Source organism: Myodes glareolus, chromosome 16 (genome assembly GCF_982192425.1).
Source record: "Myodes glareolus chromosome 16, mMyoGla1.1, whole genome shotgun sequence".
In the NCBI taxonomy this organism is placed as follows: domain Eukaryota; kingdom Metazoa; phylum Chordata; class Mammalia; order Rodentia; family Cricetidae; genus Myodes; species Myodes glareolus.
Window position 1 is genome coordinate 17667297 of NC_142041.1, and position 25369 is coordinate 17692665.

The 25369-nt window shown below is 41.8% G+C and overlaps 1 long non-coding RNA gene across 1 annotated transcript in view; it reads right to left on the reverse strand.

Moving 5' to 3' along the window:
- Positions 1-25369, reverse strand: part of LOC146891410 (uncharacterized) — a 61477-nt gene that overhangs the window by 15811 nt on the left and 20297 nt on the right. The gene's annotated exons all lie outside the window — the stretch shown is intronic.

A 25369-nucleotide genomic window follows, 5' to 3' on the forward strand; every position in this document is an offset into this window, starting at 1 on the left:
TTCGCAATGAAGGACACTTGCTTAATAGATCCAAGACTAGAACTCAAGACCCGGTGTTCTCTCTGTAGAATTTGATTATTCCTATTTTCTTGTTCTCAGTCCAGTATCATCTTTTTGACTTTCTCTTACCTGTTAAATATAGATGTTAGAACTTCTTTAAAAACCATTTGGTTTTTATTTTTTAATTTTACAGCTGACTGCCTTTCTCTGGGATAAGAAAACCACATAATGAAAGATAAAATAATGTGTTTGTTTTATTCCTTTTCTTGGTGAAAGGTCTTGGCTTGTGGGATAAGTTAGCTTTACTTGGCGATTTGAGATAATCAGGAATTAATGATCTGAATGGTTTTAATCTCTTTATCATTTTAATCTTTGCATGCAGAATTAGAGGGCCACAGGCATGAGAGTTGTAATACATGTTTCTTTTTCTAAGGAAAAACAAAAACAAAACAGACCAAAACAAATAAACAAAAAACCAAACAAACAAACACCACAACAAAACTAAGTCAGAACAGCAACAATAACAAAACAAACCAATTAGAAGACAGTAGTGTGGGTACAATGAGGGCTTTGGGCAACCTCTGAGATACCGGTTGAAGCCCACCCACGTGACTCAGTCACTGGACCATTGTCATCTCCATTATAAGATGGAGATCATTTTGTGCCTTGAAAGGATTGTGCTAAATGTAGCGATGTAAGGGAAGTTTCTTGAAAGCAGCAGTTGCTATTATGTGTTCCTTATCAGGATTATGGAGGATGCTGGTGTGTGGAAAAAAACACACAAATACGACTTTAGTCAGATCCTTGCCCCTCCTCACCCCTCGGTCCTTAAAATGTATCAGCAAGAGAATTGCTGTGCAAGTCTCAGAAAGAACTGGTAGACTAGATGTTTCCTTCCTTTGGACTGGTCTCTGAGGGAGCTCAGTGGTCAAAAGACTTGGTCCTGTGGTCAGGCCATCTGAGACACTTTAGCTCTGAGCATGTAAGTTTCATTTTCAAAGTCTATTAGAAGGAAATGATGACAATTTCATTCATTAAAGATTAAGTTAAAATGAAATATGAGTCACCACATAGAAGTCAAAACACGCTGCTTCATATTGGCCAGATGGGGAAAGGCCTGGAGTGAGCGGAGGGTGGACAGACTTCCCAGAGTCTCCTTGGCCTCTGCTTTAACTCCTAACCATAACGAGGTATTTGTTAGATCCTCTCCCATTTTAATTATATTTTTATTCTCTTCCCCTTCTCCCCCTACCCTTCCTCTCTCTCTTGTTTTATTTGAGACGTGGAACCAAGCAGGCCTTGGACTTGATTCTCCTTGTCCTTGCCTAGTGATAGGAGTGCAGACCCAGTTCTATATTTCTTAATTGTTTTAAAAAATTGTTTATTTTATTTTATGTGTATGAGTGCTCTATCTGCATGTACACCTGCATGCCAGATCAGGATCCCATCATGAATGGTCGTGAGCCACCATGTGGTTGCTGGGAATTGAACTCAGGACCTCTACAAGAGCAGTTGGTGCTCTTAACCGCTGAGCCATCTCTCCAGTACCCCTCCATTTCTTAGTTTTACTTATTTTGTGTTGTGTGGTATAGGCCATGGTACATGCATGGAGGTGCAGGTTTGCATATCCATGGTTGTGCAGTGGTTGGGGAGGACATCTGGTGCCCTGCTCTTTCTCTCTCTGCCTCATTCACTGCACAGGACTGACAAGTTTGTGGGACCACACTCAGCGTGTGTGTGTGAGTGTGTGTGAGTGTGTGTGTGTGTGTATGCAAAAGAGAGAGAGAGAGAGAGACTTCAGTGCTCTTTATTTCAGACTGTAGCAGAGACTACTACAAAATGCACTCCTGTACGTACCTCCTGCACAGTACCCTGTATTGCTGCGAGCCCAGCCATCAAGTCCTGCTGGCCATTTTGTAATGGAGTCATAAGAATATCCTTGAAACTCAAGGTCTCGCCATTGCCCCCTCCCAAAAACATCCAGGGAGAGGTTTGCACCTGGAAGAAATGGAAACACTGAACCTGGGGCACTACCTTGAGCTCCACTTCAGTAGAACAAACTGGCCCTAGGGTATTTAAACAGGTCTTTTTCTTTTAGCCCACCAACCAGCTCCCAAATCATGACACAGAGACTTATTATTAGTTTTGAATGCTCAGCCTTAGCTTAGTTCTTACTTTAATCTATTTCTCTTTATCTACATTTGGCCTCAGGGTTTTTTACCTTTCATTCTTTCTGTATGTCTTACTTTCCTGCTGTCTCCAGTGTCTGGCCGGCTGGCGGCTACCAGGATTCTGGCCCCAGGCATGTCCCTTTCTTTCTCTTTTGTTTGCTTTTTCTCTTCTCATTTTCTCTCCTGTTCATTCTCTCTGCGTACCAGCCCCATCTATCCCTCTCCAGCCTAACTCTTGGCCGTTCCGTTTTTTATTAGACCTTTGGCAGGCAAGGTAAAAGAAGTGCAACACATCTTTACAGAATTAAACACACATCCTTACATCATTAAAACAAAGGCAGCATACACAAATATAACACTGTTACACAGTTAGAGTAACATCCTGCATTACAAACAAATGTAACTCATCTTTGCCTCGTTAAAATAATATTCCCAAACAGACATTCCTCAGTGTGGAAAGGTCAATTTTGTCTTGGTTGAGCTAGAATTCTTTTTCACTGATAATTTGGGGGGAGTGACTGGGCAGAAGTTCATTTTCACACAAGAAAACCCGTTCAGGAGAGGAGCACTCCTGATGGGCCCAAGTCTGAGAGTTCTGTGAGTGGAATATTTTCTGTTGTGACCCATGGCTTCTGGTCTTTATTGTGGTCTGATCTCCATGCTCAGTTTTTTGTGTGTTTTATGGGTGCTGTGTGACTAGAAGTTAAGGCCTCACAGTGCTCTAACTCATGGAACCAATTCCCCAGCCCCTAGTTCTTTAATTTTTCTTCAAGACTCTTAAGTACTAAAAGGCTTCCTCCTTCTCCATCTTTCCTTTTCTTTGTGTCTTTCTCCCTCTCTCTGTCTCTCTCTCTGTTTCTTCATCACTGTTTCTCTCTGTGTGTCTCTCAGTTTCTGACATATACACACATTCTCTCTTTCCCTTTTTTTTAACCTTATTTCCCTCCTAACAACCCCTCACTTCCTCCTTCCATTCCCCCTTTGTACTCTGAAAATTGAACTACAGAGAAAGCATTGAAGGTGTGGTAGGTCAGAACAAGAGATGCTATTTAAGGTAGGCTGACGCTGGGCACTGGCCAAAGATTCACCCATAAGAGGGACAGAAAGGTTACTGAGAAGGATATGCAACCAGCAGAGAAGGATGCAGGATGGAGTCCAGAAGGAGCTTGTGGAAATGATGTTCATTATGGTAGATAGCAAGTATTGGGAGAAATTGTGAGGGTAACAAGGGGTTTAGGGAACAACACTATGTGTAGGGTCTTTAGGGAGCCAAATAATAAATTTTGCTAGTGACAGTCTAACAAGAGGACAAAGAGGAAACAGAAAAGCCACAAAGGGTTTACCAGCCAGAGGTCTCAGAAGTCAACTGCACTGGGCAGTTCTTCTGTTTTTGTTAGTGTCATTTACCCGCCATCTCACTAATCCTGGGAGCAACCCCATTGGGAAGCACTATTATCAAATCACCCTTATAGTAATCAAAATGCATTAAACAACACACTGAAAATTTTGTAATAATTTGATAATAATAAAGCAGACTTCATTTTGAATCAATAGAAAGGCGTTTTGAAAGCTCACTTTTCCAAACTCGTATAAAAGTCAATGTTAGAAGACCTCATCTTATTTCACCCATTGTGTCATAGGTAATTTGCCTTAGGAATGAAGCTGTGCAATAAATCCACTGATGATAACAAATTCAATAGGAAAATTATGTGGCGGTATCTTTGCTAGAAATCGGTGTAGCTAAGTAAATAAATACACTAGACAAAGAAGGCTTGGAGGTGAATTTAGCTTGAACATAAAACTATTGGGAAGCTATATGTACCGCAAATGCCAATCTTGATACAAACTAAGTTGTTAATAATTGTTCAAATGAAAACTGCATGCATAAAATAATCTTTTTTTTCTATAAAATTTACCCCTTTGCTACAATGACAATATTCACAACTTGTCATACTTAGGGTTTCTATTGCCATGATAAAACACCATGACCTAAAGCAACTTGGGAAGGAAGGGGCTTATTTCATTGACACTCTACACCAGACTCTGTCATCGAAGGAACCCAGGGCAGGGCCTCAGGGCAGTAACCTAGCAACAGCAGCTGAAGCAGAAGTCATGGAGGAGTGCTACTTACCAACTTTCTCCGCACAGTTTGCTCAGCCTGCTTCCCTATATCATCCAGGACCACCTCCTTATACTGTCCAGGACCAGGAATGGCACTGCCACATCAATCACCAATCAAGAAAATGCTTCACAGACTTGTCTATGGGCCAGTCCTCTGGAGGCATTTTCTCAATTACGATTCCTTCTTCCCAGATGGTTCTAGTTCATGTCAAGTTGACATAAAAACCAGCCAGCACACAATCTTATCTAGATTCTTAGAAATCTGGGCCAAAGGAGTTTCCCTAGATCTTTTCAGGGAGCACATGGTTCAAAGAGCTCTTGCCAAAATTCTTTCACAAAACCCAAAGAGTTCCTACTGATCACATATGGCAGCTTAGCCTTCACAGGTCTCCACTGGAGTCGAAGCAGGCCACAGGGTATTTATCAATTTAAAATATTTGTCCAGATGTTTGGTCTGTTTTGGCATTGACCCTTACCTCATTAACTACTGCTAGGTGAGAGTTATCCTAAGGCGTTCCGATTCACTGCCTCCACACACTCTAGGACACTGGGATGGGGAGATTACACTATCCCTGTAGACTTCTTTTGAACTGGATCCTTCTAGAAATGATGGTTGGTATGACAAGTGACATCAGACTTCGCTGGAGTCCAGCAGAGTATCTACCCAATAGTAGCATTCAGTCATCTGAGTCATTGCTCGGCCATCACCTTCTCTAAAGAGGTCACAGAGAACCGGCTGAGGACTCTGGAGACCCACAGGATGGCCGTTTTCCATCTGATCTCATCGTGGTTCAGGATCCACTCAACTCTGGCTCTTTTAGAGATTCTGTCGGCCATGTGTAATCTGAGTTTCTGCCCCTACGACTGAGGTCATGAGAGCCATGCCTCTAGAAATTGCCTTTGCTTGACTCAGTTGTCCCAATACTACTTTAATTCAATGAATTGTTTCTGTATTTTGCCCAAGTATTCCCCAAAATGGTGCAGCCAAAACGTAACTCACAGCTCTCAAAGTTTCCCCTGGAGACAAGTTTCCACAGCTCTGCTGTTGATTTCAGGATGGGCAAACCTCTTTCTCAGTTGCCTCTTTCTGCCCGCTAGTCCCACACAGTTTTCCTAGTATGGACAGCTCAAGGCATTCTCTGAGGCGCTTCCCATTTTTTTTTTCTTAGACGGCACTATCAATTATTATAGTTTCCCACCCTAGGCCAGAGTGGAGTGTATAGATGGATGGATAGTCCCTTCCAGTTGAGATATCATTAAAGTTACTTTTTTTATTTGAAAAAAATGAATGAATATAATTAGATCATTTCCCTCTCCTCCTCCCTCCTACCTCTTCCATGTCTACCCATGCTCTCTCCCAAATTTACAGCCTCCTCTTCTTTAATCATTGTTGTTATGTATATATATATATATATATATATATATATATATATATATATAAACAAATAAATATATAAATATAGCCTGCTGGATTCATCCAGTATGGCTTGCTAACCACTTGGGTTGGCAACTCAGTGTTCAACAACTAACCAGGGGGCACATCCCTGAGGAAGACGAATTTTCTCTCTCTCAGAAGCTGTTAATTTCTTGGATCTCTTCATCTATGGGTGGGGTCCCATGAGATTTCTCCCCTCTATGTTAGGTGTCTGTTAACCAGTGTGGGGATCATTCAGGTTTTGTTTAGGCAGCCGTTTTGAGATTGCACGCATGTAACTTCCATATCACGGCTAGAAGGCACAACCTCACAGCGGGCTTGCTAGTCCTCTGGCTCTTAAAATCCTACCACCCACTCTTCTGTGATGCTCCTTGACTATTAGGTGCAGCAATTGTATTGCAGACATATCTGTTGGGATTGGGCGAGCCATAGTCTGTTGTTCTCCCCCTTTTGAGTAGCTTTTGCTTTTGGTAATGAAGTCCCTTGGAGCTTTGGGCAAAAGGAGGAAGTGAGTTTAAAAGGAAAAAAAAAGAAAAAGAAAAAAAAATTGACAAAGACTGAGAGAGACAGGTTCAGATCTTTTCCTTTTTCCCTTCTCCTTCTTCATCTAAGGGTAGGAGAAAATAATATTAGTTTTCAAAAGTCTCTAAATTCTGTTTATTTAGGGCAATAGAGATGGAATCCCGAAGGAATAGCAAAAACTAGAAACAACCTCACGTTAACACTGTTGGGAGACTTTCAAATTGTGACATTTCTAGACATAGTCTTAAGGTCTCTTTTCCATCCTACTGGAACATGAAAAAATATTTTCCCCTGGTGTATTGTTGTTGTTTGTTTGTTTTGGTACCTGTCAATTCTTTCAAACCAAATTCTAGAGATTAATAAGCTCGTGTGAACAGAAACACGAAAAGAGCACAACACAGCTAAGGGCAAATTTGAGAACCTTGCCTGTCCTATGCATTGGTTGGATCTGGGAGAGAAGCATGAACCAGTGGAGGAAGGGATGTTGTGTTACAAGGATAGCATTAACAGGGAGGAAAGGTCACAAGGTTGTTACCTAAGAAAGAGGAGTCGTCTGTGACGTCATCTAGGGCTTTGGCTTCCCTTTCTAGGCTAAGTGCTCAGCAAATGTTCTGACGAAAGTTCTCACGAAAGGATGCTATCAGTAGGGGCAGCTTTGATTCCTGATTAAAGCATTGTCAGTTCAAAGCTTCTAGCAGTTGTGTGAATGCATATGTGTGTCTGTGCATCTCTCTGTGTGCCTCTCTGTCTCTCTGTCTCTGTCTCTCTCTCTCTCTCTGTCTCTGTCTCTCTCTCTCTCTCTCTCTCTCTCTGTGTGTGTGTGTGTGTGTGTGTGTGTGTGTGTGTGTGTGTATGTGTTGGTAGCAAACATTTCTGTTGGGGAAAGTCCATTACAAATAATCCAATATTGGGCTGGAGACGAGAGATAAGGTTGAGCTTTCTATAGCATAAAGTCCTTCCGATTCTTGCAAAAAGTCGCCCTCATTATAGAGTTATAGATTTTGCATTCTCAAAAAAATGTTGCCTTTCTAGATTCTGAAATCTAAATGACAAACTATCACTGCAAATTATCCGTTCTTCTTACTAAGTTAGGTGTGCGTGTGTGTATGAGTGTGTATGTGTTTTCACAATTGTCCACTGGACACGGGAGAAAGGGCATGATTTCAGAAAGTACAGTATTTCCCAAACAGTGAAGTAATAATTCTCTTATAAAGAACATTCCTAGAAATTCATGGTGCTATTCCAACCTGAATAACCTAGACTTTGGAGATACTCCCATATCAGACATCTTCATCTTTTCCATCTTCCATACCAGACAGCTTTTAGTATGAGAAAGAAATTTAATTTTTTAATTTCAAATATCTTAACAACTCACTAGTTCTTTGATATTTAGAATTAAAATATTAAACGAAGTCACATGATCAGTGTCTTATTATAAATTGTAAACCTTCCTGAAAGTGATTCTGAATTCTAGAAATGACTTCTCTTTTTACTAGATAGGACAATGATTCTCTTAATATCCTTCTTTTTTTTTCTTTTTTCAATAATAATTTTAACCAGATTTATAGGAAATATTTACTATGCTGGGGCTGTCCAATTTAAAGCTAACCTTTATTTTGGAAATAGCATCGTGTCTGAGTTTTGGCAGAGGACTAGACTGATTCCTGCTTCATAAGGTCAAACTTGTGGTTCTTTCTTTCTTTTTCCAGATTCCCTTAAAGCTAAGAAATGGATACACAACTTAGGGTCAGCCAATCAAACAGGAATACCTCCCTTGTTCCTTGAATTTTGAGGTAGTAACTCAAGCAGTCGAGACCAGAAGAGAAAGACAGAAATCCTCAGTACCCATGAACATGTGTGACTGTGCTGTTTTGGGGTCCAGAGGTAGTAGTGATCAGGGTGCGAGCTGCAGCGTGGTGTGTTCAAAACAGCAGTGGCAGAGGAGCTATTACGTATGATCTGGTTGTGAACTACTTAAGAGTAGTTGAACAGCCAAGATGGCTGACATCTGGGAACTAATGAAGACTTTTTGCAGAGAGATACTGTGGGTCCTTACTTCCGAAAGATATTTAGACTGTAGAAACAAGTAAAATGGAGCTCATATACAAAATGTTGAAATTTGATAACAAATGAAATTTAGCCTTCAATGGAATTTTATGGAAATGGCCCTGTATTTGGGTCTGAGATTTCAGTTTGATATTGTCAGGAGGCCAATAATGGAAGCCAATTACCTCTCTGATGGAGAATGCTTCCTAGCTGGGAGAGACAGTTCCTTCTCTTTTTTTTTTTTTTAAGATGAAAATCCCTTCTCTAGACTTTTTGCTGGGACCAAATAAGCTTTTGAAGACACACTTTCTTGGTTGGTTAGTGTTGACTGAGGTTTCTGTCCTGCCAGGTACCACAATAGTTCAGTCCCAAAGAAACACACAGAGACCTACATTAACTATAAACTGTTTGGCCTATTATCTCAAGTTTCTTATTAACTCTTATAACCTATATTAGCCCATAATTCTTGTCTGTGTTAGCCACATGACTTGGTACCTTTTTCAGTGAGACGGTCACATCCTGTGTCCTCTGTGTCTGGGTAACAACTGCAGACTGAGTCTTTCCTCTTCCCAGAATTCCTCTTCCCTGCTATTATTGGCCCCCCTCTACTTCCTGCCTGGCTACTGGCCAATCCACATTTTATTAAACAAGTACAAGAAATAAATTTTTGCAGGGTAAAACCATTGTCCCATATCAGGTTAAGGTGTGAGTATGCAGAATTGGAAATATCTGTGCACTTTGCCTAGTTAAAATGTGAGTATGCGGGACTGGCAATGACTCTGTGTCTTTGTTTGTGGCCTCAGGAACCCTTAGGGCAGGGATCCTCTGTCAGAAGACCCTGGGATCACTTGAAAAAAAAAAGTTCAAGTCCTACCTAGAAAAAAACTCTAGTCAGCATTTCTCTGGTTAGGATCTAAGAACTGATATTGTTTTAAGGTGTGTCAAGGAATTTTAATGTGCAGCTAGTTTGAGAATCATTGGTTCTGAGCAGCTGCTGGTGATCTGAATCCAGGGCCTGGCTTGCACTAGACAAGCACTCAACCACCCCGTTACAACCATTCATTTGAGACACGGTCTCACTAATTGCCCAGGTTGGCCTTGAATTCACTCTGTAATCCAGGTTGGACTGAATCTGTGATTCTCCTGCCTCATTCTTTCTGAGTATTTGTGACTACAGACTTGCACTGCTAGGCCAGGCTCTGTGCTTATTTTGTGTATGAAATGGTCTAAACATCATTTTTGTTTGTTTATTTTAATTCCCCAACTTTAGTCCACTGCTAAAGGAGCTTTTCAAAGTATTCTTTGACATGTTACTAAAAGTAAACTTCTGTCATACAAAAATGATAAACTTTATATTATTGCATGAAAAAGAATATAGTATTATGTGTTAAGGAAATACGAACAGGTAGAAGTCTGCTTAAGTCTGAGAAATAGCAATTGTCTTAGCTACTTTTCTCTTGCCCTGACCAAACACCATGACTGAGGCAACTCATAAAAGAAAGAGTTTAATTTGGGGTTCATTCTTCCAAAGGATTAGACTCCATGATCATCATGGCAGGTACATAGTGGTGGGCAGACAAACATTGTGTGGTGCTGGAGCAATTGCTGAGAGCTTCCATTCTCATCCACAAACAAGAAGCAGAATGCTAACTAGGAATGTTGTGGGCTTGACTCCGAATCCTTCCCAAACAGTTCCACCAACATGGAACTCAGTATTTAAATAGATGCGTCTATGGGAGACATGACATTACCATTCAAATTACCACAATTTAAAATTATAAACATTCTTGAACCATCAGCTCCAGAAGATAGCAATGCCATAGACACAGTGCAAACAGAAGATGGCTCTTATGGTATATATGTATTTTGCGCAAATTATATATTATATAAACTATGTTCAATGAAAATGCAAACCTACGTAGCATAATAATTATAGAGGATAATTATAGAGAATAATATGTGGGTGAACAGTCAAGGAATAACTATCCTTATCTAACTTTCTCTGAAAAGGCCTCTAAGGAAAGCTAAAATTGCAAGAGCACTTACATACAAGACTAGGGTTAGAACGGGAACTGGGATAAGGAGGACATACCCTCGTCAAAGTCAAAGCCGGGAACGAATGTAGGGTGACTGGAATAAGAGGGCAGCAAGGGGTCTATGAAGAAAGATGGAAAGATGCTGTACACTGGAGAAGCTTGGTGAAAACTAAAGGTGGGTGATTCAGATTTTGCCAGCTGTGATTTGAGCAATAAAGAGGAGGCTTGTTTACCATAGAATCTTCATTTTTAAGCCTAGAAGGGACTTTGGAGGTGGGAAAAACACGCTGAGAACTCAATACCAAGCATGATCCTTTTACATGTTTCTGGTCACGGGAGGCACTAGCTTTGAAACCTGTTAGACAGAAATTCAAATCCTGGTTTTGTCACTGCCTTGTTCTGTGTGACTCTGGCCAATGAGCCTTTTGAGTTCCTCTTTCCCTGTGTTTGAGACACACAGAGAGAAAGCCCTCCTTTCCAAGGGCTCACTGTGAATGAAACTGAAACCGTGCCTGTAATGAACTAGACACGTAACCACCCTGGCTCTTAACTGTGGTCTCAAAATGCTTTGTCCAGCCTCCCCCGGCCCCCACCTTACAGGTCTTTTGCATATTTATTATGGCTTCCATTTTTTATAGAATTTCTGTGTGTACAAATGTGTGCTTCTACATCTATATGTGTTTCTTGTGCTTTTTCTTTGGCTCTTTCTTCTGTTTGTTTTGTCCTATTCTGGTTTGATTTTGTTTTATCTTATTATTAATTTTTAGATGCCTGTTTGTTTTCTAAGGAGAGAGAAAGAAAGGGTGTGGATTTGGATGAGAGGTGAGGCGGGAAGGATCTGGGAAGAGCTAAGGGAGGGAACCACAGTCGGAATATAGTGTATGAAAAAATTCCATTTTCAATAAAAGAAAAGAACTATATGCTATTCCTTTAATAGTGCGTTATGGTTTAGAGATTACTCATGTAGCTCAGGCTGGCCTCAAAACTGCTCCATAGCCGAGGATGACTTTGAACTAGAAGTTTGGCTAGATTTAGTCTTTCACCCTTTATAAGCTACTCAAATATGAATGGCCCCTAGTAGGCAAACCTGAATACACCCAGCAATTCTAGGCAACTATGCTGTTCCCATGGAGGTGAGAATTCCTTTCTGCCTCCTGGAAACTAGTAGAAATCATCCACGGTGTGGAGCTAGAAAGGCGAATGACCCCACCAGCTACAACTGTGGGCTTGTGATCCAATCTGATGATGAGCTACACACACAAACTCTGTGCAGTAGCACGCTCTAGTAAGGTAGTGGGCACGGAGCACATCAGAGCCAACCAAGGCTTTGGCTTATTGTGGATACGGGATGAAAAATGGTTTTTATTTTTTATTTTATTTTTTTTTGAGATAATATTCATGTCATTCATTTCCTGAGATGACCAGCTGGGTGTTCACAAGGCAGTGATGGATCCCAGAGCTCACATTTGGGAATTCTTGGGGGAACTGAAGCTTCAGAGTCTGTTGTTTGGGGGGATTATATGCTTACCTAAACACTCTGACACTCGCGGGCTGTCTTAGTCATGCTGGACAGATGTAAGAAGACACTGGATCAAACGCCTTTCTTCCTCGTTTTCTTTTCCCTCCTCCTATAACACGTGCAAGGATGATTACAAGCCAATCGCCACACGACTTGTGGTTTTACGAACTTACTGGTAGCTCTTTCCAGCGTGGAAGGTTCACCCTGCTTCTGAGACTACACCCCAGAAACAGAAAATGTAGATTTTCTGATGTGCAGACATGATTCAGAGAGCCCTTCCTGGGGTGGATGATCCCCAAAGGGCAGATGGGAAACAGGCAGGCTGAGCTGTGCTCTCAATTAGCAACAGGAAAGGCTGATGTCACTGTTGAGTCACTATTTCACAACAAGGCTTTACGCCTAGTTTTCATCCTTTCCGAGCTGACCCAAGGGCGTAAGCCTGCAAAAAGTAAACTAAAAGCATACTATGAAGAACGTAACCTATTCTATGCGCAGGAGGCGGGGGCAAAGCGAATGCAAACGGGAATCATTGTAGATGACTGAGTACCTCGGCTCACAGACACGTGGGCCCTGACGACCGACTGCCAAAGTCTTTTGGGGGCAAAAGAAAATATTATCTACCGGAGATGGATATTTAGCTGTTTTTTCTAAATGTGATACAGTGCAGATTTTCTGTGTTTTTCCAATTTCTGTGCTCTGGAGAAAGGATTTTAACCAAGTGAAGGGACAGACCCCTGGCACAGGGCACACAATGCTGGTCTAATCAGAGAGGGGAAAGACGTATCATTTAGAATAAACAAGAAGGGAAGAGCAATTTAATTGGCTCCTTATGTTCTGTCTAACACAGGCCAGAAGTCTTAAAACCTAGAGGCTTATTTTTATTTGTGAGTATATTTATTTGTATTTTTTTAAGTGAGTTTTCCATCTGTGTTGATAGAAATCCAGTCAAGGAACGTCCATCCTGGCCTCTTTGATCTTGGGCTCACCTTTCTGAAGCCTGGGAAGGTCTTCTATTTCCCTTACGTAGAAGTACTGCCAGCCAGCGGCTAATGGGAAGGAGATGTTTATCGTACTTGGGATAGGCATATCGAAGCTAGCCCGCGGTTGGCCCTTTCTCTCCTGTGCTCTTCTTTTTTCTCATAGTCACAATCTTCCCCATTGCTATCCTCAACTCACCGTGTCTCCTAACAGCGTTTTGTACAGGCAAAGCGTTGTTCTGAGAGTGAGGGAGAATCATAATGAGAAGGAACCAGACAGGCCTTCTGGGAAGCCTCTCCCCGACAGTGGGGCCGCGAAGGTTCCTGGGCTGACGGTTTCAGCACCTCCGGTTTGGCAGACCTTGATGAGAAGAGCAGGCTTCAAGGCAGTCCCTGGAAGATGATTCTCAGTGGGGGTCCCCTTGCATTTTCTTTCCCCCATATCTTGGGAAGCTATCTGTCCATGAATTATTTAAGTTCAGCAGACCAAACATGTCTCGCTGAACTCTTTTTAAAATAAAACAGTTTGTTTTCCAAAACAGCTGGTGACTATACTGGTGAAGATATGTTCCCTCTCAAATGAAAAGAGTACCCCTTCTTGGGCCACGAAGCCTAGGGATCAGAGAAGACTCTAGAACAAACTAGCATTTTGTTTTTGTTTTTCAAGCATGATTTCTCTGTGTAACAGTCCTGGCTGTCTTGGAACTCACTCTGTAGACCTGGCTGGCCTCGCTCTCACAGAGGTCCACCTGCTTCAGCTTCCTGAATCCTGGGATCAAAGGCATGCACCACTCTCCAGATCAAATTAGCATTTTTAAAATTCACTTGCCACAATTTTTCTTAAAATAAGCTGTGGTGCTTATTAGTTAGCTTATGTGTTGTGTGTGTGTTTTCTCATTCAATGGAAGCATGCTTATGAAATTTATATTTTCCAATCTTTTAAACAAAACATTCATCAAGTTAAAATGCTTCAACTTTAAGGGAAATTGATTTCTTCTTTCCTGTTTTATTATTCTTATTTTAAACAGGGTATCATATAGCCCAGGCTGTCCTTGAACTTGCAATATAGCCAAGTTTGATTCTGAACTCCTGATCCTCCTGCTTCTACCTCCAGATTCTGGAATCACAGGCAAGTGCCCCAAAATTTTTGGCCAACCTTAACTTACAAAATGTGGCAAAGTAAGATCAGCAGTTAGTTGTATAGCAAACAGAATCCATTAGTGGCCCAAAATTTTACTAAGTTTTCTCCAAACAATAGACTCTGGGGATACAGTTTGGGTGTAGTTTCATTTCCTATAATCCAATTAATATGCAACTTTTTAGTAGCTGTAGATTGTAATAAAAAGCAATAAACTTCTAAACAGTCTTCTTTGAACTTTCTGTTTTAATAAAATGACCCCCACGGTCTCTGCCTGTCTCCCGACTTCTGCACCTAGAGAGTTTGGAAGAAATTTCTTCGTCTGCTCGCACGACTTGAATGTCACATGGAACAATTAAGCCCTTTCCATGGAAGTTCTGTAGGGGGAAGGTTTCCTGGAAGACACCAAGTCAGTAAAATTCAGTGAAGGAGAAAGTAGGCGATGCTCTGTCAGCGCGTAGAGCCCCCTTTGTTATACATTCCAGACAACGGAAATGGACAGCAGGAGCAGGGGTGCAGCTTGTTTCTCTCTGAGTCAAAGAAGGGGGAGCTTGGCAGACGCCAGCCAGCTGTGCTTACTCTGGGGTTTCCTGGCTCTGTGCTCCTCAGTCGACGTGTCCAAACCTCGGGGGACGCTCTGTCCAGCGCAAGCCAGTCCCCTGCCTCTCCTTCCCTCCTGTTTCAGAAATGAAGAAGATCAGTTATGTGTAATACTCCTGGATGACCTGAGATACCAAGGGGGGGGGGAGGATAATGAGAATGGAAGGGAGTGTGGAGGAAAGGAAGGAGGGAGAGGAGGAGGCTAAGGAGGAGGGAGAAGAGGAGGAGAAGGAAGAGACACAAGGAAAAAGAAAGGACCAGAAACTTGAAAGTGAGTCCAGGGTGGTCCATTAAATTTCAAGAAAGGAAGAAGGGAAGGATGGAAAATAAAAATGGAAGCAGCTAAAGTGAAGAATTGACAGGAAGAAGGAGCCTTACCTAATAGGTCAGTGGTTCTTAAAAGTAAACGTGCTTCCGAGTCTTCCTTCAGAAGGCTTGCCAAATACGGAGTTCAGGATCTACCAAAACTGCTGATTTGTTGGGGCTACAGTGAGGCCTGGGAGTCTGCATTTTAACAAGAGAGAACTTACCGAGACATGCTAGAGTTGAAAATAAAGCAGGTTTGTGGGCTGGGAGAGGCTGGCTGTAGATGGGTTACATAGCATAGCATGGCATCTTGAGAGCAGAGGGGATCTGGGCTTCAGAGGGAATGGGGACAGGGAGGTGACAGGTAGAAGTGACACTAAATAGTGGGAGGAAGGGAGGTGAGGACGGACAGGTCCCTTAAGTGGTTCAGTGTGCAGGTTTGCCCAAAGAAGTCAAGCAGAAGACTGGGGCAAAAGAAGAAATAAGAACACACTGGCTTCTAGCTAAGGCCTTGATTAAAGTGGTTGAAAGTTGTATCTAGGTGCTCAAGTCTCTTGATCAGTCCTGTTTCCCAATGTAGACATGGGGTCTGGAGATGCAGATCAGTCATAGCATGCGTCATTTGTTGAAATAACCAGGCTAGCTATTGGCTAACAAGGTTCCCCATCACTCATATGTGCAGTGCCCTGGACTCGGTCCTGGCTTCACATGGTGAGCTGAATGAGTCAAGGAATAAAACTTAGTGCATGGTAATGGAGAAATGAATTGTGGAGAAATAGAGGGAGGGGGATTGTGGATGGTGTTGGGGTAATCCCAACACCATTTTTTGTTGTTGTTGTTGTTGTTAGATGCTGATAACCAGGCTACTCGCTTCTAAAAGTCTGCACAAAGCAGACTCACACAATGCCTCCCTAAAGCATCTACAAAACCACAGCAGGACAAACCAAAAACTGAGTCTTAAGAGAGACTGAAAAATGGCCTTTAACTTCCGGAATGGATGAATTGACTAGTAGAACTTGGTGTGCACATCCTACCACCTGAATGGAACAAGGGGAGATGTCTTTGCCTTCAGAGACACTTTGTTTTAACAGTGGTATTTACTGCTAATCTACTCAGTACCCCTGCGAAGGTACACGGGAACAACTGATTCTCTGTGTGGCTCACCCAAGGGGTGAAGAGCCTTCCATCTACCTAGCCACTCCTCTGTGGAAGTGCTGTGTCATACCTCTGTGGCTTTGCTGGGCTCACACTTTGAGCATGTCTAACCCTGGCTTCTCGTAGGTCTAGAAGAGCTGCACCGGAGCTCCAGGGTCCTGTTTCCCCAACCCCTTTTCTAGATTTTTTCATTGCCCTTTGCCCTACAACTACAAACGTGAGGATTATAAATCAGACACTCAGAATTTTGCAAATGTTTAAGGCACCGTTTAATACTCATTGCAATTTAATAAAAGAGGCAATGCAAACTCAAATAATCAGTGAGGACATCTTGGCCTCCTAGCATGGCCCTTTAGAAAGACTGCCTGAGACAGCACAAACTCAACAGCCAAAGGGAAACGGGCTATGATTTCAACCCAGGTTGTCTAATGTACTGGCTGCAACCCCATGACAGCACAGGTTACACTGTGTCCGAGACATGAAGTAATACACATAGCCTATTAGTTTGGTTTTCTGCAGGGTCCATTTTGCAATCAGTTTTGTTTTCATATTTTAGCAATAATATTTCAAATCTATGAGAATCCATCATTACTATCCATTTCCTACTTGCTACTACATCCTAATGGAAGCTCATTTTTATTGGAACTTCTAATTATCTTTTAAATCTCCTGGGAAACACTAGTTGGAATGTTTTCCAAGTCCTACTTGGTTTTCTCCATTACATTATCCTTCTGGGACCATTTTCTCTTGTTTTACACTCAGTGTCCCTCTTCCTGGTGGCCGGGGCTCTTCTAGTGAGGTCTCCCTGTCTGTGCACTTGTTTAGGAAGGGTTAGAATGACCAGCATAAGTAGTTGACTTGGGCTTTCTTCACAGTCTTGTTGAGTCACATTAAGTGTCCTTTGGCAGGCTTCTTATCTGCCTTGTCCTTTCCTCGTGCTGACATTTGGTTGCTGTTAAAACAGTATTAAGAGGTGGGACACTTATGAAGAAACTAGGTTATGAGAGCTCCACCCTCACTAGCAGATCTGTGTGATTTTAGCCAAATGGGTTTGGTTGTGATGTCAGTGGGCCTGATAAAAGGCTAAGTAAGCTCCAATCTTTCTATCCCGTGTGTCACTTCTTTGCCTCATTGTGAGGCAGCAAAAGTTGGTGCTGTGCACTTAGACTTCCCAGCCTTTGGAACATGCTATGGAATTCTGTTAAAGTGACAGAAAAATCCAGTGGGACACACCCACTCCCCGTCTTTGTGTAGAGAAGGTAGATGAAAGCATCTTCCTGTCCCAGATAAAACAAAATCATTTCGGCTAGGCCAGGAACCTTGCTTCTTTGAAAGATGTAAAGGCTACATCCACGTTTATTAATTCATAGCATGGAACAGCCTAGACATACACCAACAGATGCATGGATGAAAATGTGTGTGTACACAGCGGAGTTCCCTAAGCTGGAAAGAGGAAGGAAAGGATGTTCTTTTCAGGAGAGTGAGACAAACAGGTGGAGTCTGGAGAGATGGAGAAGAATGTGAAAGTGGAAGGAGGACTTTGAGTTGGGTAGAAGAGAGCCCCAAAGAAAGGGGACAGGAGAGGGTGGTGGGGAAGAGAAAGTCATAAACAATAAAAAATACAGACTGATGCCGGATAGTTCAGCACTCTGCCACCAAAACTGCCTACCTGAATTCAATCCCATGGATCCATGGAGTGGAAGGAGAGAACTGATTAGAGAGATAGATAGATAGATAGATAGATAGATAGATAGATAGATAATAGATAGACAGACAGATAGAGATAGATATACAGACAGAGAGAGAGAGAGAGAGAGAGAGAGAGAGAGAGAGAGAGATGATAGATAGACAGACAGATAGATGATAGATAGATAGATGAATACATAGATAGATGATAGATACATAGATAGATAGACAGACAGACAGACAGACAGATGATAGATAGATAGATAGATAGATAGATAGATAGATAGATATGAGAGAGAGAGAGAGAAGGACAGAGAGAGCAGATACCCAGAAACACACACACAGAATGGCAAGTAATACTCCCCAACATAAATAACTAGATGGATAGATAAAAAGATAAAATTAGATAATTAAAAAAATAAAAGAAAAAGATGTACAGACTACAACCAGATCCGAATAATAGTTTCCTTGTAGCACTTTTTCCAGTCATTGTGAACTGAGCCTCATTTAGTTAAAGCGAAGATCAGGCTGAGGGACATGCCAGCCACTCAGTGCATTGTCTGTAAATGGCTTTTATGTCCGTTCTTCAGGTGACTAAATGACTTTAGTCTACCCACTCACACACACAGCCTTTGCTCGTGGCAAATCTTGGAATTCCGGCACCTGATTGGAAATGCAGTTGCCACTGAGAAGCAGGAAGGAATTACCATGGTGACTAAGCATGAGTGGGCTTCTATCCTTAACTTGGACAGTTTTCTGTATGTGGTTTATGGTGGAAAATTCCATGTAGTAGAATTTTGAAATTCAACATTAACTTTAGAAGTCATCCACTGTGTTTATCTGAGCTGTGCTTGCCGAATGAACCTTGAAAGTAAACGCAAAAATATTTACAGTATGAGTTTCATGGATTGTATATTCATCATATTAATATGATGGTCCTCCTTATCTACAGGGATGTGTCCCAAGATCTCCAGTGCTCTGATAGCGCCAAACCCTATGTAGGGTTTTCTCCTTTATATACACAACTGTGGCAAGGTTTAATTGATAAGGTAGATATAGTAGGGGGTTAAGAATAATAACAATAAATTAAATAATCATTATGATATATTATAAGCAATTATGAATTATTATTTTTAATAATTGATATATAAATAGCATAATATTATCCAAATAATTGAGAATAGTCTAGAGGTAACCTAAACTATGGAAGGTAAAGTCATCAAAGGTTGGGAATGCAGTTCAGTGGTAGAGCATTTGCCTAGCATTCATGAGGCCCTGGGTTCAATCCCTAGCATTGCAGAAATCATAACTACAGCAACAAACAATGTTCCCCAACAAAATGACAATAAGAAGCATGGATAAGGGAGAACGAGAGTGTAAAAGTTAGCCATCAGACTTGCTTTGCTCAATGTCATGGTTAAGAAACATTCTTCTCCATCTATCCCAGAGTTCTGCAGCAGAGCCTTCTGTCACGCCACCACACTGGAGGCAGTGGAGATGAGAGGAGTCTGTGACCAGAGGGGATTCTTTCTCATGAGGAAATGTGGAACAAAAAGGTTTTATCCAGCTGACTAAACTTGGCTAACCAGATCCTCGTTCTTAAGAACTAAGATAATGACAGAGAGAGAGAGAGAGAGAGAGAGAGAGAGAGAGAGAGAGAAAGAAACACACATCGAGACAGAGAGAGACAGAGGGAAATGGGAAAGAAACATAGACACAGAGAAAGAGACACATAGAGAGACCAAGAGAGACACAGACAGAAACAGACAGAGACAGAGAGAGATAGAGAAGAGAGATGGGGAGGGAGAAGGAAAGAAAGACAGAGAGACAGAGAGAAAGGAAGAGAGAGGGGGGGAGATGCAAGAAAAACAGGGAAGAATAAAGAACACAGAGAGAGGAGCCCTGAGGTTCCTCAAGGGTCCCAAGCAAGCTCAAGTTATGGAGAAGAAAACATGTCATTTGAATTAAAGACATACTTAAATAGATGAATTCCACTGACAACAGTAACCAGGGTGAGTAGAAACTGGGATATGAATTGAATCACAGGTGTGTGGGCTTACCTGCTGCTCTCAGAGAGCCAGGATTCTCCATGGGTTGAGAGCAGAGCAGCAGGGTGCAGCTAGTCTGAGAACAGTGGACAGTGATACTCTCTAACTTTGGCTGGGGGAGACAATGGCGTTCTTGTTCATGAAGCAGTGCACAATATTGAAGGTAAGAAAAATAGAAACATTTCATCTACTTCATGGAGAAACAGCTTTTCAATTTTCTTTCCTCCTACTTGTTGCACCTAAAGTTACAGCACAAAATGCAGTATTTTGTTTGGAAATATCCCATGAGAATGATTAGGGGAGCAGAGAAAGACTTCCAGATGACGGAGAACGACACCACATTGCCCTCATGAGATCCAAACTAGGGAGGCTTTTTGGAAATGAATAAAATCCAATCTGACAGCACAGGGGCTCCTGCTTAAAAAAGTCGCTGAGCAGAGATGTTTTCTCAGTATTGTTTGATAAAAGTTTCAGTTTGTGGTGTGGGAGGTCCTTCTGTATATGTGTTGCTTTTATTGGTTAATGAATAAAAAAAACTGTCTTGGCCTGTGATAGGGCGAAAGAACAGAGCTAGGCAGGGAAAACTAAAGTGAATGCTAGGAGAAAGAAGGTGGGGTCAGAGAGAAGCCATGGAGCTGCTACCAGAGACAGATGTGCTGAAACTTTGCTGGTAGGCCACAGTCTTGTGGTGATGCACAGATTAATGGAGATAGGTTAAATTAATATGTAAGAGTTATCCAATAAGAAGCTAGAGCTAATGGGCCAAGCAGTGATTTAAATAATACAGTTTCTATGTGATTATTTCGGGTCTAAGCTAGCTGGTCAGCCAGGAACCAAAAACAGCTTTCTCCCTCCAACAAATTTGGTTGTCAGAGAGAAAGTAACTGAGTGATTGTTGCAGCCACTGATAGAAGTTGTCTGAAAGACCATAGTGAGACACGGCATGTGTGATGGTTTGAAAGAAAATGGCTCTGTAGATTGCTTTCTTTCTTTCTTTCTTTTTTAAAATGGCATCCAAAGGACAAAGGGAGTAGCGCTATTAGTAGCTGTGACCTTGTTGGAGGAGGTGTGGTCTTGTTGGAGTTGTTGGAGTATCTCACTGAAAGGCAGGCTTTAAGGTCTCCTATATGCTCAAGCCACGCTCAGCAAGACAGGCCACTTTTTGTTGCCTTTGTGTCAAGATGTAGGACTCTCAGCTCCTTCTCCAGCACCACATCTGCTTGCATGCCACGTCTCACTGTTATGATAATATGTTATGATAATACCCCACTGTCACTTTGAACTGTAAGCCACAATTCAGTGTTTTCCTTTACAAGAGTTGCTGTGGCCAATGGTGTCTGTTCATAGCAACAGAAACCCTATCTAAGACGGTGTGGTTTAAGGGAATTATGGGATGGAAATGACTTATTAGGGGAAGATGGACAAGGCTGTGCTTCATGATGCTAAAAATAAAGGTATTAGAGTATGTGTCGGGCAGCGAGAAAAAAGAGCCCCCAAATTCAGGTGTGTGTATATTTTTTTTTCTTTCCTGGGCCAAGTAACAATCTACTGTTAAGTAGTCCAGATTCAGGGAATAGCTCTCCTGCCTTCAGATAGCCATTTGGGGACACTGTTTGATCTTACTTCTTCAATTCCCAGGGTGTTGATTTAGCTGGTTGAAATTAGATGAAGCTAGAAAGAGAAAGCACAGAGATGGCCATGCCTCTTGCTTCCGCCGATGAGTATGAGTCACGTGACCCTACCTGCTACAAAATAGTCTGGCAGAATGGAAGCTTCAGGTGAGTGTCCATGTGCCTAGCTAAAATTCGGCTACTTGGGAAGAAGAGAAAAAAGTGTTTCTGGTGACTACTTGGATTCTGCTCTCTTGGGTCTGGAAATCCAGGTCAGCCTCATTTTCCAAAGCACTGGAAGCCATCTGTGGCTCATGGGCCAAAAGGTCAGCCTCTGAAGTCACACAGCAACACAAGTGGACCCTCTTAGCAACCACCATAAAACTTCACTTGCCTTTTAATTGCTGGAATCATTTGTTGGAGTCATTTCCTACCCACCCCGAGGATTTGCTGTTAAAGTGAATTCGGTGTTATTTTTCCTAAAGGAGCAGTGTGGATCCTCTAGTCTGAAGACCTGAAAGATTAGCTCAGCCCAGGGCTATTCTAAAGTCCTGTCTTGTTCTCTCTAGGACCTTCTTCAAATGCTTCACTCTTTTTCTCTCACAAACTCTTCTTAAATGGTTCCTTCCTCTTATAACTCTTTGATAGAAAGGAAGAATGTAAAAAGCTGAAATTTGTTGGCATTTGTTGACTTTTTAATTGTGAAAGTTCAGGGGTGGAGTGTGGGTGCAACTTGATACAGGTGTCTAAATATATCAAGAGTGCTGACTTACTCCCCCTTCCAAGTCCTTGTTCTTGGGGGTCTCTAGCATTGTAAGCTTCCAGACTCACAGTGTCAGTTCCAGAGGAAATCTAATTATTTCCCTTTTCAGTAGTGCCTGCAAAAGTCCCAAGATCACCTCTCTAGAGCTTGACTCCAGGCAGATTCCTGGCTCATTTAATTAATCAAAGTGATGAGGAACCCTGTGTGCTGGATGGTTAGGATCGCATCCTACATCAGGGGCAAAAGTTGGAAAACAGGAAATAATAGGATGTAAAGGCACACTGCTGTGAGGTCTTGTGAGCAAGGGAGCCAGGTGAGGGAAAGAAAGCTCCTACCTAGTTCATTTGCTTGCAAAGTTGAAGGGTGTGCAGTCATTTTATAGTGACTTAAATAATTAATTTCTTAAATTTTAAAAATTACGTCTTAAATGTGTAGATGTGGACTGGACATATGGGCCCAGGTCCCCCAGGATACATATGGGAATCAGAAGATGGCTTGTGTAGGCCAGTTCTCTTTTCTCATCACGTGGGTTCTGGGGATTGAACTCTGGTCTCTGGGCTAGAACTCAGGTTGTTGGGCTTGGTGAGAAACACTTTCCTTCATTGAGCTAGCTCCCCAGCCTTTGACTAGGCAATTCCCTACAGCCTCTAACTGCTCCCTTGCTTATGGAGTGTCTGGCAGTGTCACAGTTCAAATGCTTGTCTGCACGTAGCATGTCTCGACGTCCTGTCACTTGAGGACAGGCGTACATTGACCCGTCAAGACCTAGTGCACTGTAGTGTGTTACATCATGGTATTCACCACATCCTAACTACAGCTTTTCATAACTCTGACTTTCTATTCCACTTCTTCTTCTTTTTTTTTTTAATGTGCTTCCTGACCCTCATGTGCTCTGACATAATGGAGGCTACCAAGGGTCAGATTATAGGAAATCAAACCTTTGTTGCTTGAATGCACAAATATAGTTTTCCACTATTCAGTAGTATATTAGTTTTAATGGCAGGTGGTTAGACACCCTGGGCTAGTATCTCAGGCTTGCAGTAGACAAGATATGTCCTCAACGATAGCAAGATCATTCACATCAATGAGGACCAGGGAGCCGAGCATGCTAGCATCTGCTTGTAATTCTAGGATCTGGGAGGCATTGGCAAGAGGATTAAAAGTCCAAGGTCATGCTCAGTCACATAGTTAATATGAGGCCAACCTGAGCTACATGAGACCCTGTCTCAAAGAATGAGGGGGCGGGGGGAATTGGATAGGTATCAGAGAACAGACTGTTGCTATTGTACCCTTGCAGTGAGATGGGTTGGTTGGCACTTAGAACAGTTAAGTGTGTGGTAAGGTGCTTAATAACACAGAATCTGGCCTAAAATCAGTTTCACCATTTACTGCCTACCTAGGTTTAGGTATATATATATAACCTGACCTCATTATACCTTAGCTTGTCAGAATAGAAATAATAATGTTCACCTCATAGCACTGATGTGATGCTGAGATGTATCAATATTAATATATATAAAATGTGTAAAACGATTTAGGATCCAAGAAAGTCCCACAAAAGAGTCACATAACTATGTAATCCTAACTTTGTTAGTGTTATAATTTTTCCATGAAAATTCGTGTGTCAACGTTCCATGAACAAAGTGAGGGAAGCATTGTTCAGTAGCAAGTTCCCCAAAATGGGGGAAAAAAATCCCGAAGCACAAAACGCAGTTTTCTGTTTATGAACCTTGTCTGCATTATCCACCTCTGAGTAAGAAAGTGGGAATGACATACTAATGGAAAAACCGACTAATAAGCCCGCTCCGGCTTCACATTCGAAGGGTGGAATCATTTATGGGAACACTCTCCAAACTTTCTAAATGCTGCAATCAAATCCCTGCATGGAGAAAGCTACAAAACCAAGTTCCAAACAATGAAAACATCAGTTTCTCAGTGGAGCCGTTCCAACCATCTGGCATTCATATGTTGTCTGGGGGGTGGTGACCGTACAGGCGAGCAATGACCCAACCCCACCTCTAGGCAAGTGACTTTCATGCAGGAAGCTTTCTCTGGTCACTTGTGGCTGGTTAGGATTACCAGAAGCCTTCTCCCCCCACTTCCCTTGTTAATGTTTTAAATTCAGACAGATCTTTCTACAAAAGCACACAAAAAGAGACTGTGAGTGCATCTGTGGGTTTCAAGGCAGCGAGGGTTCAATATTTCATAAATAAACATGTTCTTTAAAGTGATTTTTCAGAAACAAAGGGCCCACCCTGTTATGCAGGCTGAATACAGTTTTAATGATAGTTGTCTCTTCTAAATGAATCTAAATCAAATATTGATAATCTTAGATCATGTTAAAGCTGATTTCGGATAAAACTTGGAACACAGACACTTGATACATCTTTCTTTGTTCTAAACTGTCAATTTTGTTAGCATTTTATCTTTTCCCTAGAGTGAGGAACTTGACATACAGTGAAAGCTACATTCTTTTTTTTTTTCATTTAAAATAATTAATCTAACGAGTGTTTGCTGAGCTACTAAGGGCTGGGTGCTAAGTTAGGGTCACTTATTTAGTGGTCTATAAGGTGTGGTTTAGAAATACTGGGACAGGTGTGTTGTGAAAAGGGAATATTGCTATAAAATGCTGAAAGTATGATAGGATTTTCTTTTAAATCCAGGAAGAGATAAAAATGAAGCTAGAAAACGGAAGAGAGTCTTCTGAGACAATGTAAACAAACTGAATAAGATATACATTGGGGAGATTGAAGGGAAACCTCAGTGGATAATGGGACTGGTCATGTGAATTCACAATCCTTGCACTATTCTGGTATTTGGGTGGTATGGTGATTCGAATTAGAATGGCTTCCATAGGCTCATTTATTTGAATGCTTGATCTTCAGTGGAACTATTTGAGAAGGATTGAGGATGTGTGCTTCTGAGAGTGAGCTTTGAGGTATCCAAAGCCCATCTCAAGAATTTAACCATACTCTAGTGAGTATATAGATAACACAAATTGGACTTATTTTTTTTCCTATTTTTATTTTGTTGGGTGGAGGAGTGGGCGTGGAAGGACTGGAAATTGGGTGTGATCCACATGTATGATGTGATCCTACTGCTCCAGTGCCATGCCTGGTTGGTTTCTACCATGAGGATCATGGACTAACCCTTTAAAACTGTAAGCAAGCTCCCAGTTAAATACTTTTTTTTTTTTTAGAAGAGTTTCCTTAGTCCTGGCATCTCTTCACAGCAAT